At 35.1% G+C, this 12,673-nt stretch overlaps 1 protein-coding gene across 3 annotated transcripts in view; it reads left to right on the top strand.

Moving 5' to 3' along the window:
* Positions 1-231: 231 nt before the first annotated feature.
* Positions 232-12,673, top strand: part of Pik3ca (phosphatidylinositol-4,5-bisphosphate 3-kinase catalytic subunit alpha) — a 68,601-nt gene continuing 56,159 nt past the window's right edge. Inside the window, exon 1 of one of the 3 annotated variants that reach the window (XM_023699080.1) lies at positions 232-288. The gene's annotated coding sequence lies outside the window, so the exon portion shown is untranslated. Of the gene's footprint in view, positions 296-7,922; positions 7,943-12,673 lie in introns of those variants that run through there. The other 2 variants (XM_004639330.2, XM_023699083.1) reach the window with 2 other exon arrangements.

The following is a 12,673-nucleotide window of genomic DNA, read 5'->3' as shown; positions in this document are numbered from 1 at the left end:
AAAGAAAAAAATATATCTAAGTTATTTATTAAGGTACGTATTTCTGTTGATATCTGGAGACATTTTAAGTGAAGATTGAAAATTTAAGAGGTTGTGTGTTATGTTGAAAAATAACATTGATTCAGGATGAGAAAGTAGGGATTCTGCATCCACTTATTAATGAGCTAGTCTAGATCTTGACCTTTCAGAGCTTGTTCTTCACTTGCAGAATTTCTAAGGTTTTTTTTACAGTTCCCAGACTCTGTGAGATTCCTTGTGTTTAAAGTCTGTTTCTGATTTCTGAGAAGGGTAAGTGGTAAGTAAGCCACTCCCTGAGGGGCAGTCTATCTCAGTGTCTTGCATTTTCAGAAACTACAATTTTCTGTCTGCTTGCTTATGAATTTGCCCGTATTTGAATGCTTCTATTTAAAATTCTGTGTCAGCCAAAAGCTGCCATTGGAAAAGAACAGGTCAAAGGATTTTTTTTTTTTCCCTTTCACATCAGTGACTTTAGAAAACTAAACTTATTGCCAGGTTTGGTCATTTGCTTACTGGCATTGGAAATGGTGAAACGACTGACAGGCATGTAGACTAGGTCATCACCACACAGCAGTTGCTAGGATTAGGACAGCCAGCAGACCTGTCATAATACTCTTAATAGACATTGGACATCATCCTCCCTTGTTAAAGACTTCTAGGAAAATATGTTCTATAATTTCCCTAGGTAACCCTTCCTATTAAGATAGTTTTCAGGAAAATATGTTCTAATCTTAGAAACATACTTCCAGAGTTATAGCAAACCTTTTTTTTTCCGTCCTAATTCTTTCTTCAGTTATTGAGGCAAATCTATGGAAAGATAACAAAAATCATTGTCCTTAATCAGAAAGTTATTTTTTCCCATTATTGTTCAGGTTAGTTTCAATTTTTCAGTATTCTTTAACCAACAAACTGCTTTAAAAAAAAAAAAAAGCTTTTTATTTTTTTCTGTATTTTAGGGAAGGGTCTCACTTCTACATCGGACTCATAGTGATTCTGTTTATAGCATCCCAAGTGCTGGGATTATAGGTGCCCACGCCACCATGCCCAGTCTCAATTGCTGTCTCAGTGCACCCCAGGGGTGGAACGGGGCCATCATGGCAGGCCTGGGTATCGAATCCCTGGCCCCTACACCACTTGCAGGCACTTTAATCATCTGAGCTATTTGGCCGGCCAACAAACTGCTTTAGTAATCAGATATTGTTTATTTTCAATATTTTTCAGCAAGGTAGGCAGATTTTTGTGGCTTATTTTTCCTTTTGAGACTTTTTTCAGGTACTTTCATGATGGATTTATTGTACGTTTCAACCTGAAAGTAATCCTGTATTTGAAAACAGCTGACTACCTTGAGCCTAAATATCCCCCCCTTAGAAAGTTAATTTGTTCAGAGGTTGAAAACTTTGATGGTGGTAGTGTTAGTGTTAAATCAGCTACTATTCTCTGAATTATAGGTTTACAAAATACATCATCAAATATAAATCACAATTCATGAGGAAAATTGTCCATAAAGTACTTAAATTATATACTTTTTAAGCTAATCTGGAATGAAACTATATATAACAAACAGCACGGAAAGGAAACAGTTCTATTTTGGAAATGTAATTTTATACTTACTGGCTTTATACAGTGATTTCTTTTTTTTATTATTCATTAGAAATGACCAACTTTCAGGTTTCTTAGTGATACTGTCAGACTCCAGATTTCCTTAAAATCATCTTTGTTAATAATAGTATGTACCTACTAAAGCAGAGCTAAATGTACTATGTTGTGGAGTTTTTCATTGAATATGAATGTAAGAATAATTTTTCCCTATCCAAAATTTGGGCAAGTAATCTGAAAACAGGAAAAAAAAAATTGGAGTTTGGATAGTCTTAGAAAATTCCTAACTGTGGTCTTAGAAAATTCATAGTCTTAGAAAATTCATAACATAGGCTGCTTTAATTTTTCCTTTCTTATTCTGAATATATATCTTAATAGCTAAGAGGATGTGATCTAGATCCTGACTGGGGATTACAAGTTTTGTAATTTTCAGTAGGCTATTTAACATGTCTGAGTTAAATATTCTCTGGATAGTACATATTTTCTCATTTGTAAAAGACAAATGACCTACATCAGAAAGAGGGATAACCTACTACCTGCATCATAATGTTATCATGAAGATTAAGTCAGTGATATGTGGGAGCATTCAGGACAGTGCTTAGCATGTAGTAAGCATTCAGTAAACATCTTTGACAAGTTCTTTGAAAGTAAGAATCATATATTCACTGATTTATTTTAAAACTTTTAACATTATGTGATGAATTGCCTGTTTCAAAATTTAATAATTCTGTTTCGGCAGAGCGCAGTGGCCAGGAACCAATCCCCTGCATGCTGTGCGGGCCCCGCCTCCGGGGCGTGCTGAGCCGGCTATTGAGACTGGGTGTGGTGGCGCCCGACTGTAATCCCAGTGCTTGGGAAGGTGTAAACAAGAGAATCACTACTCTCATCTATGTAGTGAGACCCTGTACTCCCTGTAGACCCTGCCCTAAATACAGAAAAAATAAATAAATTCAATAATGGATTCAGTTTCTGGTTAGTTAATAAGTTTGCCTTCTAAAAAACATATTTATCAGTTCTTTTACTGTTGCCTTTTTGGTCTGTGAAACTTCCAAAAATGTCGTTCTAACTATAGGAATCCAAATGAAGATTTAGCTTCATAGAGATGAAAACATAAAGGCAGGTATTATTAAGTGAGTCAAACTCAGGACCTTGTGCTTGCCAGGTGTAGATGTACATTATTCAGATCTAGTCTTGAGTTTCCTATGGAGTTACTTTTCTCTATTCCTGGAATTTCAGAATCTCCAGCAGATAGCCTAATAACACTGCCATTGATGCAATACTTGTTTCATGCTCTAGGTATTTCCTCTTCATGCACTAAAGACACACTGCTTGTGTCATACTGTCACATAGTTTCTTTTATACAAACTTTGGGTCCTATATAACAGCTGCTTGTATTCCTTCAATGAAGTTCTTACATTATTTATTCTTACATATAGATACCATTTTCTTAATAATGTAGTATATGCTGATTGGACATTGAATAAGTCATTACAAGTCATACATAAAGAAGTCATGTGTTTTGATTATTTTCCATGTATATTAGTGTATTTCCCTTTAATCGCTAATATAGCTGCCCAGTATCACAGATAAAAGTTTCTAGAGCTTCATCCTTGGTTCAGTATTATTGTTGGTACAATATAAATGAGACTTGGGTCATATTTAAGTATATAGCAAACACATGTGGTTTATGTTTTCTTACCTCTTTAGGAGTTTTGGCAAAACTTCTCTTGACATCATTCAAAGTAATTTATTTTTCTCAAGTTGAGGAAGAAACAACTTAATTTCTAAACCAGGATAATAATAGAAAATACACTTTCAAAAACTATATATATATATATATATATATATATATATATATATATGGGACTAGGGAGATAATTCAGTGGCATAAGTGCCTGCCTGGCAAGTGCAAGGTCCTGAGTTTTGATTCCTGGTACTGGAAATTATATATATATATATATATATATATATATATATATATATATATATATATATATATATTTACATATATAGTTATAATTTACATGGAGAGTGTTTCAGAAAGTATCAGCAATCTTTGTCTGAAATGTTCAGATTTTTTTTTAAATTTAAATTTTTATTTTTATTTTGCAGAACCGGGGATTGAACTCAGGCCCTTGCGCTTGCCAGGGAAGCGCTTATTCCACAGAGCCATCTCCCGGGCCCCTGAAATGTTCAGGTTTTTTCCTGATATTTTAGAGAATAATTTTTATTAGGAACTTGCAAATATTTTTAACTTTATTTTTGTGCTAGATATTGAACCTAGGGCTTTGTGCATACTAGGCAAGTGCTATACCATTGAGCTACATCCTCAGCCCACCAACCATTGATAATGCATGTAGAAATATACAAGTTAGTTTCTTTAGGGGTAGAGATGAGGTTTACTCAAAATGAAAACAACATTGGGACATTAGACTGCTGTAATACTGTTTTATTATTGACCAGGAGTTTGTTTCTATACTCTGAGATTGTGACTATGATACTTAGATATCTATTATTATTATTATTATTATTTTGGTGTGGCTGGCTCAGCCTACCCTGGGAGGCAGGGCTGGTGCGGCATGTGGTGCCAGGATCAAAATGCGGTCCCCATGCTTTGTTTAAGCTTGCCTAAGCAGGCGCTTTAGACCACTGAGCTATCTCACCGGCCCAATACTTAGATTTAAATGGTATGACAAATAATTCTAGCTAAAGCGTGGTAGGAGACAATTTCTTTGATTTTTCTAAATGTACCCTAGAGTACATTTTGAGTTCCCAAACTCAAACTTAATATCATGAATCTGAGGAATGAAAATGTTTTGTACTTTTTTATGCACTAATTTTCATTAGTTTCCTTGGGGCCGGGGTGGTAGCTCAGTGGAATAAGTGCTTGCATGGCAAGTGCAAGGGCCTGAGTTCAGTCCCTGTTTCCACCAAAAAAAAGAAAAGAAAGAAAGAAAACAAAGGGGCCCCTGCCCATTAGCACAGTTGTTTAAATGCCTGCTTAAGCAAAGCAGTCCATCTCAAGATGCTATGGTTCAATCCCCAGATCCTCATGCCTAACCAGACTTGCCCTTAAGGCATCCTGAGCCTGCCCCCCCCCAAAAAAACCCCATATCATTAGGTTCCTTGATCTTCCCATTAATGTTTCACTACACATGTATAGTCCTCAACTTCAAAGGTTAGGAAATATCCAGTGAGTACAGTGGAATTTCATACCACTTAATTTACATGAAACTGTATATACTCAGAATGATATCTTAAATATTGCATTCACATCCTGAGATTAAACATGTGGATTTGCTGTCCTTAGTGCCTGGGTATAAATATCTTACCATGTTCAGTGTGATTCTGTTATTCAGACATACGTCATGTTCATGCAACCTTCTTAGTGCTCAACCTCTAGTACTCAACCAAAGAAACAACAGTTTGTTCGTGGAAGAAAAGCTGCAGCTTAGGCTCATTAGAGCCTAACCAAACTTTTGTTGGTTCCCATGGTGGTTTACTGATGCAGCCATAACAAACTATCATCTCTGCATTCTTTGATACATAATTCATGTGGTCACTCATGCATGAAATCACAATTATGCATTTCATATACTGCCTGTAAACTATTGTGCATTGTAAGTTGCTATACATACATTGTATCTATGCAAAACGTTCTGTACACAATAAGATGGATATGTATATATTCACCAAAAAACAAAATTCACATGTGTCATAGGTGATTTAAGAGATTTTTTCAAAGACAATATTATCTCTATACACAAGGATCATATATTTTTAGGATTTCATTTCTGGAATATAACACTCCAGAAACTTCCCTTGTAGTCACTAGCCATTCAGTAATGAAATTTCAGACTTGTAAAACATAAGGAGGTGGTTCAAAAGTATCATCAGACTTAGAGCTGTGAAAATAGCACCATATATGTATATTTATGCTTTTAAAAATAATGTTGAAAGATTAAACATTGTTTCCAGCCTGTTGAATAACCCCTATGCTTGGCAGCATGTTAGTCACTATATAATAGTGAACAGTAAAAATAGTGTGTGAAAGGTACAGGGTCAACAATTTCCTTCAAAAGTATCTGAAATCACTTATAAAGTAAAATGTATGTAGATTATATATACTACCCTATTCAGGGAGTTTTTTTTTTAACAAAGATACAATGTATATTCAGTAACCTAAAGTGTGTAAGTGATCATTACATTGTATAAATATATTGAAATTCTATGTTAAATTTCACATACATTTACTATGTGTCAATTAAAAATTTAGTATATGTGCTGCCAGAGAGAGTATATGTTGATTAAAAATTTAATGTTAAACTTGTGTATGCAATGTATCAAATAGATGCAATATTTTAAATGGGTGTGGGTTCACTCATGAGAGTACACATCTGTTTATACTGGCATTTTAAGGAATTTTTGCATTCTTAAAATAATTCTTATTGTTACTCAAAATTCTTACTTGATACTAACCCTACTTAATAGAGGAATTATCTTTGCTTTTTTTTTTTTGTATTTTAGGGAAGGGTCTACAGGGTGTTCAAGGTCTCACTACTAAATAGAACTTGCAATAATCCACCTGTTTACAGCCTCCCAAGAGCTGGGATTATAGGTGCACTCCACCACACCTAGTCTCAATCTCAGTCTCAGCGGCCGGCACAGCAGGCCTAGGGATTGAACCCCTGGCTCCTGCGCCTGCTTGCAGGCACTTTAATCTGCTGAACTATTTAGCTGGCCTGCTCTTATTTTATTTAAGGTAGCTATTTTGAGTTATACCTTGTTAAAATACTATATTAAGTTTCTATTGATATAGTATTTAAATGAAGAGGAATAAATAACTGACGAAGCTACTCAGTTCCCATTCCCATTTTTAATGTAATCTGATTGACTTCCTAGAAAATCCAGGAATCAACTGGGATTTTTTAGAATGAATAAAATATGTAGGAACTAGATATAAGATAGTTTTTAAATTGATAGCTCTTTATGAGAGCAGTAATTGTTTAGATAATGAAAAAATAGTTTATAGCAGTAAGAGCAAATAAAAATATATTAACGAAAAAATGTATGTTTTGTGAAACAGCCACAAAAATTGGACACCTGGGGACATGAAGGGGGTATCCTGTTTCTGAATGGGAAGTTCTATTATAGATACTGGGTAACTTCTCATTAAGTTACAGGTATAACAATTCTCTTTTTTAGAAAATGTGTTTGAGGAATTAAAAGATAATTATTTTTTGCCTCAGTGGCTGTAAAGGGGAAAAGTGATAACTTTTAAGTGAAAAACTAAGACTAGTGACAGAATACTAAGAGCTAAACTAAGCCCTGATGTCAGGGCTAAGTTAAACTAAGATGGCTGACCCTATGTACTATAAAATTAGGGTAAGACTTTGATATTGGCATAAGCATTATTAATAAGGTTAAGCAAAGGGGAAATCCCAGAAACATACTCTTGAATATGATAAGGGAATTAGAAATCAGGAAAAAAGAAAAGACTTACATATGATTTTGATAGTGTTAAATATTTAAGAAAATGAAAGTTTTTGGGCTGGAGAGATGGCTCAGTGGTCTAAAGCACCTACTTAGAACAAGTTCAGCAAAGCACAGGGACCGTGGTTCGATCCCCCAGCGCCACATGCCAGCCAGCCCCGCCCCCTGGTGGGCTGAGCTGGCCACACACACACACCACTCTCTCTCTCTCTCTCTCTCATAAATAAATAAAATTTAAAAAAAAAAAAAGAAAGTTTTTGAATTTTTATTTCATCTTAGATGCCAAGATAAAGCCCAAGCAAATGGAAGAGTTAAGTGTAAAACAGTTAATATCTTTATCCTGTTTTTTTTTTTAATTAAAAGACATTTATCTTAATAGGGATATATCTCCCAAACTTAAAAGAATTAGAAATAGTGTCCTAATAAGGGCAAAAAGCTCACTACATTTGACTCAAAACATTGACACTTTTATCTTTCCCTCTCCCATACAAATAGATAAGTTAAAAGATGGCCAGACTGGGATTAGAATTCAGCAAAATGCAGCAAACAAGTATGTATGTATGCATTCATTTTGCTAGGGATTGAATGCTGGCCTTTCCACTGACTTTTTATTTTAAAACAGGGTATCGCTGAGTTGCCCAGGAGGGATCCTGTCTCAGCCTCCCAGAGCACTGGAATTATAGGCATGTGCCACCACACCTAGTTCATCGTTAATCTGCAAATATTTCCAAAAGCATCAAGTCCCCTGTAGATACTAGATGAGCAAAAACTCAAAAAGATAAGCCCGTTCACTAACAATGAAATACAAATCCATAGGAAATTTTTTCACTGCCAGGTAAAGAAATAAAACTTTAAGATACTGTGATACAATATTTATAGTTTTGGGGTTAGCAAGAATATTTTTCTAATGGTGATTTCATAAAGAGGATACCATGCTATTTAACTCCACTTGCCTGATTTGGTTCAGGCCTTTTGTAAAACAAGTGGCAATTTTTAGGCATTTAAAATTAACATATCATTGACCTAGTAATTTCATTTGCACCATTATGTAATTTATAACAGTTTAAGTATTTAACAAGTAAGCTGTTTTACACTTTCCGTAGAAATAGGTAGTCATAGAAAATGCTTATAAAGAATTTACAGTTATTGGAAGTATTTTTGAAGCAAAATATGCATATAAAACATATGAGCATAACCATTCAAAACAAATCCAAACATATTCACAGAAAAAACTATTAGACAAAATATCAAAATGCTCAAAAATGGCCATTTTAGCCACATTTTCAATTGCTTTATTTTCTTCAAACACACACTGTATTTGTATTACATAGAGAGCAGGATTCTGTGCCCAAAACAGACATGTCAATCAGTGCTTAACGTGAGTGAATTTCTGTATCATGTGTGGATGACTTTTAATTTGAAGAAAATATGAATATGATCCATATCTAGCATAAGAAGAATAGGGAGCGCTGTGGAAAGGAGCCTAGTTAGTAGTCCCTAACACTTAGAAGGTTTTTGCATCTCTGTTATGTGATTTTTTTTTGTTCTAATTTAAAACCATCACTATTTGCGTAAGTCAGGAATTTCTGATAACCTCACTTCTGTCCTCCCTGACTTGTCAAAGTTTGGTGATCCAACTGATCACCAAATTTGGGGTGTGCATCACTGATGTATCCGAACTTGTCTGTTTACTTTCTGCTCTTTTCTTGCCTTCCACGTTAGTGCCAAAATTATCAAATAAGGAAATAACGAGCAGAATTTTTGTGTATACAATAAATAGATTTTGTGGAAGACACCCAGGGAGAGATTGAGACTGCTTCCTCAGTGCTGGTACAGTGATTGCTCTAAAATACAAATTGATCTGCTTAACGCTTAGCGATTCCTTGTGGCCTACATTGCTTCTTCTCAAATTTATAATTTGTAAGAATCACCTAAAAACTTTTTAAAGCGCAAGTTACCAAGCCCTTAAACATTCTAATTCAGAAGATCTGTAATCATAGGAATCTGAATTTTACAATGTTCCTTTTCTTGATCTTCATGCATGTGATCTTAGGATAAACTATTAAAGTACATTAACTTTGGGATAAAGTGCAGTCTAATTATTTACTGTAATGATACTCACAAGTTGTCATCAGCTACCTATTTTGTTTTCATTTTGTGCACCTTCTTCATGGAATACCTTACAGTCTAGCCACTCTACATCCGATAGGTCTTTTTGAACCTGCTTCCTACTGCTTAGCAGTTGTATTAGTCACCTTTCTGTTGCTAGAATGAAATACCTAACATAAAGCAGAGAAGCCTTGTTGGCTCATAGTTTCAGAGGTTTAGGTCCATGGTCATCTGGCTCTAAGGCAGACCCATATGGCAGAGCAAAGCTGCTTGCCTCATGTCTGCTGGAAAACAGAACAGGAAGAGAGCCAGAGAGAGAGGGAGGTAGAGGCAAGGGCAAGAATATACCCTGTATCATCTCTCCCTCAGCGACCAACCCCCCTCCCAATTGGACCCAGCTCCTCCCCACCACATTCAGCTGTGAACTCATAATCCATGGATGAGATTAGGGCTCCCTTGATAGGTACACCTTCTAAGAGCCCCACCTCTGAGCGTGTGAACCCATTGGGGCACATCTGTATACATGAGACCCTTTTGTTGTGCTTGCTTTTTCTAATAACTTGTTGGCCTAGCACATTGTGTTCTGCTTATATGTAATCTGTGTAATATTTTCCTGGACACACAGACAGAATCAATCTTTTGCTTTTTTATATTTCTATAGCTTCTATGTATTACATCACACGTGATAAATTACACTTACTTGTTTACATATCTTCCTCATTAGACTAGGAGCACTTTGAGTGTAATCGGTGTAATATTTGCCTGGACATACTCACAGACAGAATCAATCTTTTGCCTTTTTGTATTTCTATAGCTTCTATGTCTTACATCACATGTGATAAATTACACTTACTTGTTTATATATCTTCCTCATTAGACTAGGAGCACTTTGAGGTCAGGCATGCCCTTTTATTTATCTTAGGCCTGTGTCATCGGTTTAGCACAACAATTGCACAATAAATGTTTCCAAGTGATTAACAGTACAGTAAAAAAGAAAAGGAAGGGCTGGCCAGATAGCTCAGTGGATTAAAGCAGGCAGACGCAGGGATGGGGATCACAGATTCTAGGTGCTGTGGTGTAGCACCCCTGTAATCCCAGCACTTAGAAGGCTGAATCACTAAGAGTATGATCTGTGTAGTGAGACCCTGTAGACCCTGTACTAAATACAAAAAAAAAAAAAAAAGAAAAGAAAAGGAAGACGAGCTTAATTCCATTTTTTTCAGTGAGGAGAATGGGTCTTAGAAATTACATGTAGTATTTGCTTCAGTTACCTACCTTGTAAGTACAGACCTCAGACATACTAAACCAATGCTTTTTCCTCTAGGGCAAGAAGAGTCTTTTTTTTTTTTAAAGGACAGGGGCTACAGGGTCTCACTATGTAGATCAGACTTGTAGTGATTCTTCTGTTTTCAGCCTCCCAAGTGCTGGGATTACAGGTGTGCGCCACCATGCTGGGACTACAGGCTTGTGCCATCTCAGCACACTCCCGGGCCAGGGTCGGCACACCAGGGATGGAACCCCTGGCCGCTGCACTGTGCCTAAGCAAGCTCTTCAATGCGCTGAGCTATTTGGCCGGCGTCTAAAAACGGATTACTGGACATTAAGCTTTTTGTCTGTCACTTTCATATTTAGCCACCTACACTCAATTCTGTAATGCTTATTTATATCCTTTGCAGAAAACATCACAACTATTGATATTCACACATAATTGTTTAATTAAATTGAGCTAATACTTATATAAGGAATACTTTATAACGACTAAGGCAAAAACACCACATGTATAAGTATTCAAGTGGATTTGCATTGTAGTTTTGAAATCTGTTTTCAGAGCTTAGATGTGCTTAGCCTTGCTGTAGACTTCATTCTTAAGGTGTTGATGGAAGTCAAAGACCAGCTGCAAAGTTCAAATCTAGTATGCCGTAAAATGCATGTAGCTATGGTTTAAACCAAATGTTAGCAGAGAAATATTTAGTAGCAACTGTTCTTTTAAAAGAAACATTTTAGATAATTAGTCATCTTGTAATATTCTTATACCCAGCTGTCAGCTTTTTACTTTTTCTGCCAATATTTCTGGAACTGAAACCAAGAAATGGAAGTTAGGATACTATACTTTGATATATACTAAACATTCAAAGAAATCTTACAAGATTTCCAAAAAGAGCTCTTGGATGCTTTAAATGACTTTTATAAAAAGCAAAAACGTATGTGTAATAATTATCCCCAGAATTAAGCTGTAATAATAGGAATGTTTGAGAAATGGAAGAATAGCCTCTATTAAAAATTATTAAAGTAAACTTAAGCATTCTAATTCATTTATGAAATTTTGTTAACTATCTTTTAATTTTGTTACTTTGTGTGGTCAATACCTCACTATCTTTCCATTGTCTCCCTTCCACTTTTGTTCTTTCTACTTTCAAGATACTCAAATCTCTAGTTCTATCACTTCAACTTTCAATGATCTTGATTTTTCACTGTTTGACCATAGTAATACAAACCACATCTTCCTTTCAACTCTTCTTACACTGTTATTAGCAATACAAACCACGTCTTCCTTTCAACTCTTCTTACACTGTTATTCTATACTGATATTTATTCATCTTGTGTTTTGATTATAGGTAGAGTTTAGTAGTTGAAACTAATAGTATTGCTATGAGTACGTAAGAATGTTTTTTACAAGCAAGTGGAATGCAATGGCTAGATTTTTTTCTCTGAATCTATGTTAAGCATCATGAATAATATTCTTAGCATTTAGATCACATGGTTTATTTTTTTTAGATGCTCCTCATACTGCTTAAAATTGTGCTGTTCATCTGATGTATAATTTTATTTTACAAATATTTGTTTTTTCACCCAATTACTTTTGTCCCTATCGTGAAAATAAAAATATATTAAAAGAAAAATACGTGAAAAGAAAAATATATGTTGTTTACCATGCCCTTAAAATACTGCTTGGCTTGTCGGTTCTTTTGGTTTTTTTCATGAACACTTCGGCAGTAAGGTTTCATTTAGTTTGAACTTAGTACTTTTTATGATTAATGTAAAACTACTAGCAAGTGCAAGGTCATGAGTGTGATTCCTGGTACAAAACAAAAAACAACAACAAAAAAACCTACTGCAGGACTTTCACTTGTTGAATTGTTTACTTAGTTGCCCACTGGATGAGTTTTCTCACTAATATGTTAGATCTTTCCCTTTTTTAACTTCCACAGATTGCCTGTAGGTTAATATTCAATTGAATCACCTTATGATTGGCTCCAGAGAGGTAAAACTTTGAGAACCTAATTGTCTAGACATATCTTTATTTTTTTTTTCCTTCCAACATGATAGTTTTCTGGATATAGAATTTCTTGTCAAATTATTTTCCAACCTATTTTAATTATTGTTTTCCACTTCTGCTATTGATGGGAATAGTATTGCCAGTCAGGTAATTTGTTCTTTTGCTGACTTTTTTTTTTTT

The sequence above is a fragment of the Octodon degus genome, unplaced genomic scaffold (genome assembly GCF_000260255.1).
Source record: "Octodon degus isolate 3935 unplaced genomic scaffold, OctDeg1.0 scaffold00110, whole genome shotgun sequence".
NCBI classification, from domain to species: Eukaryota; Metazoa; Chordata; class Mammalia; order Rodentia; family Octodontidae; genus Octodon; species Octodon degus.
Note: the sequence above shows the minus strand (reverse complement) of the source record. Positions and strands in the feature narration are given on the sequence as shown.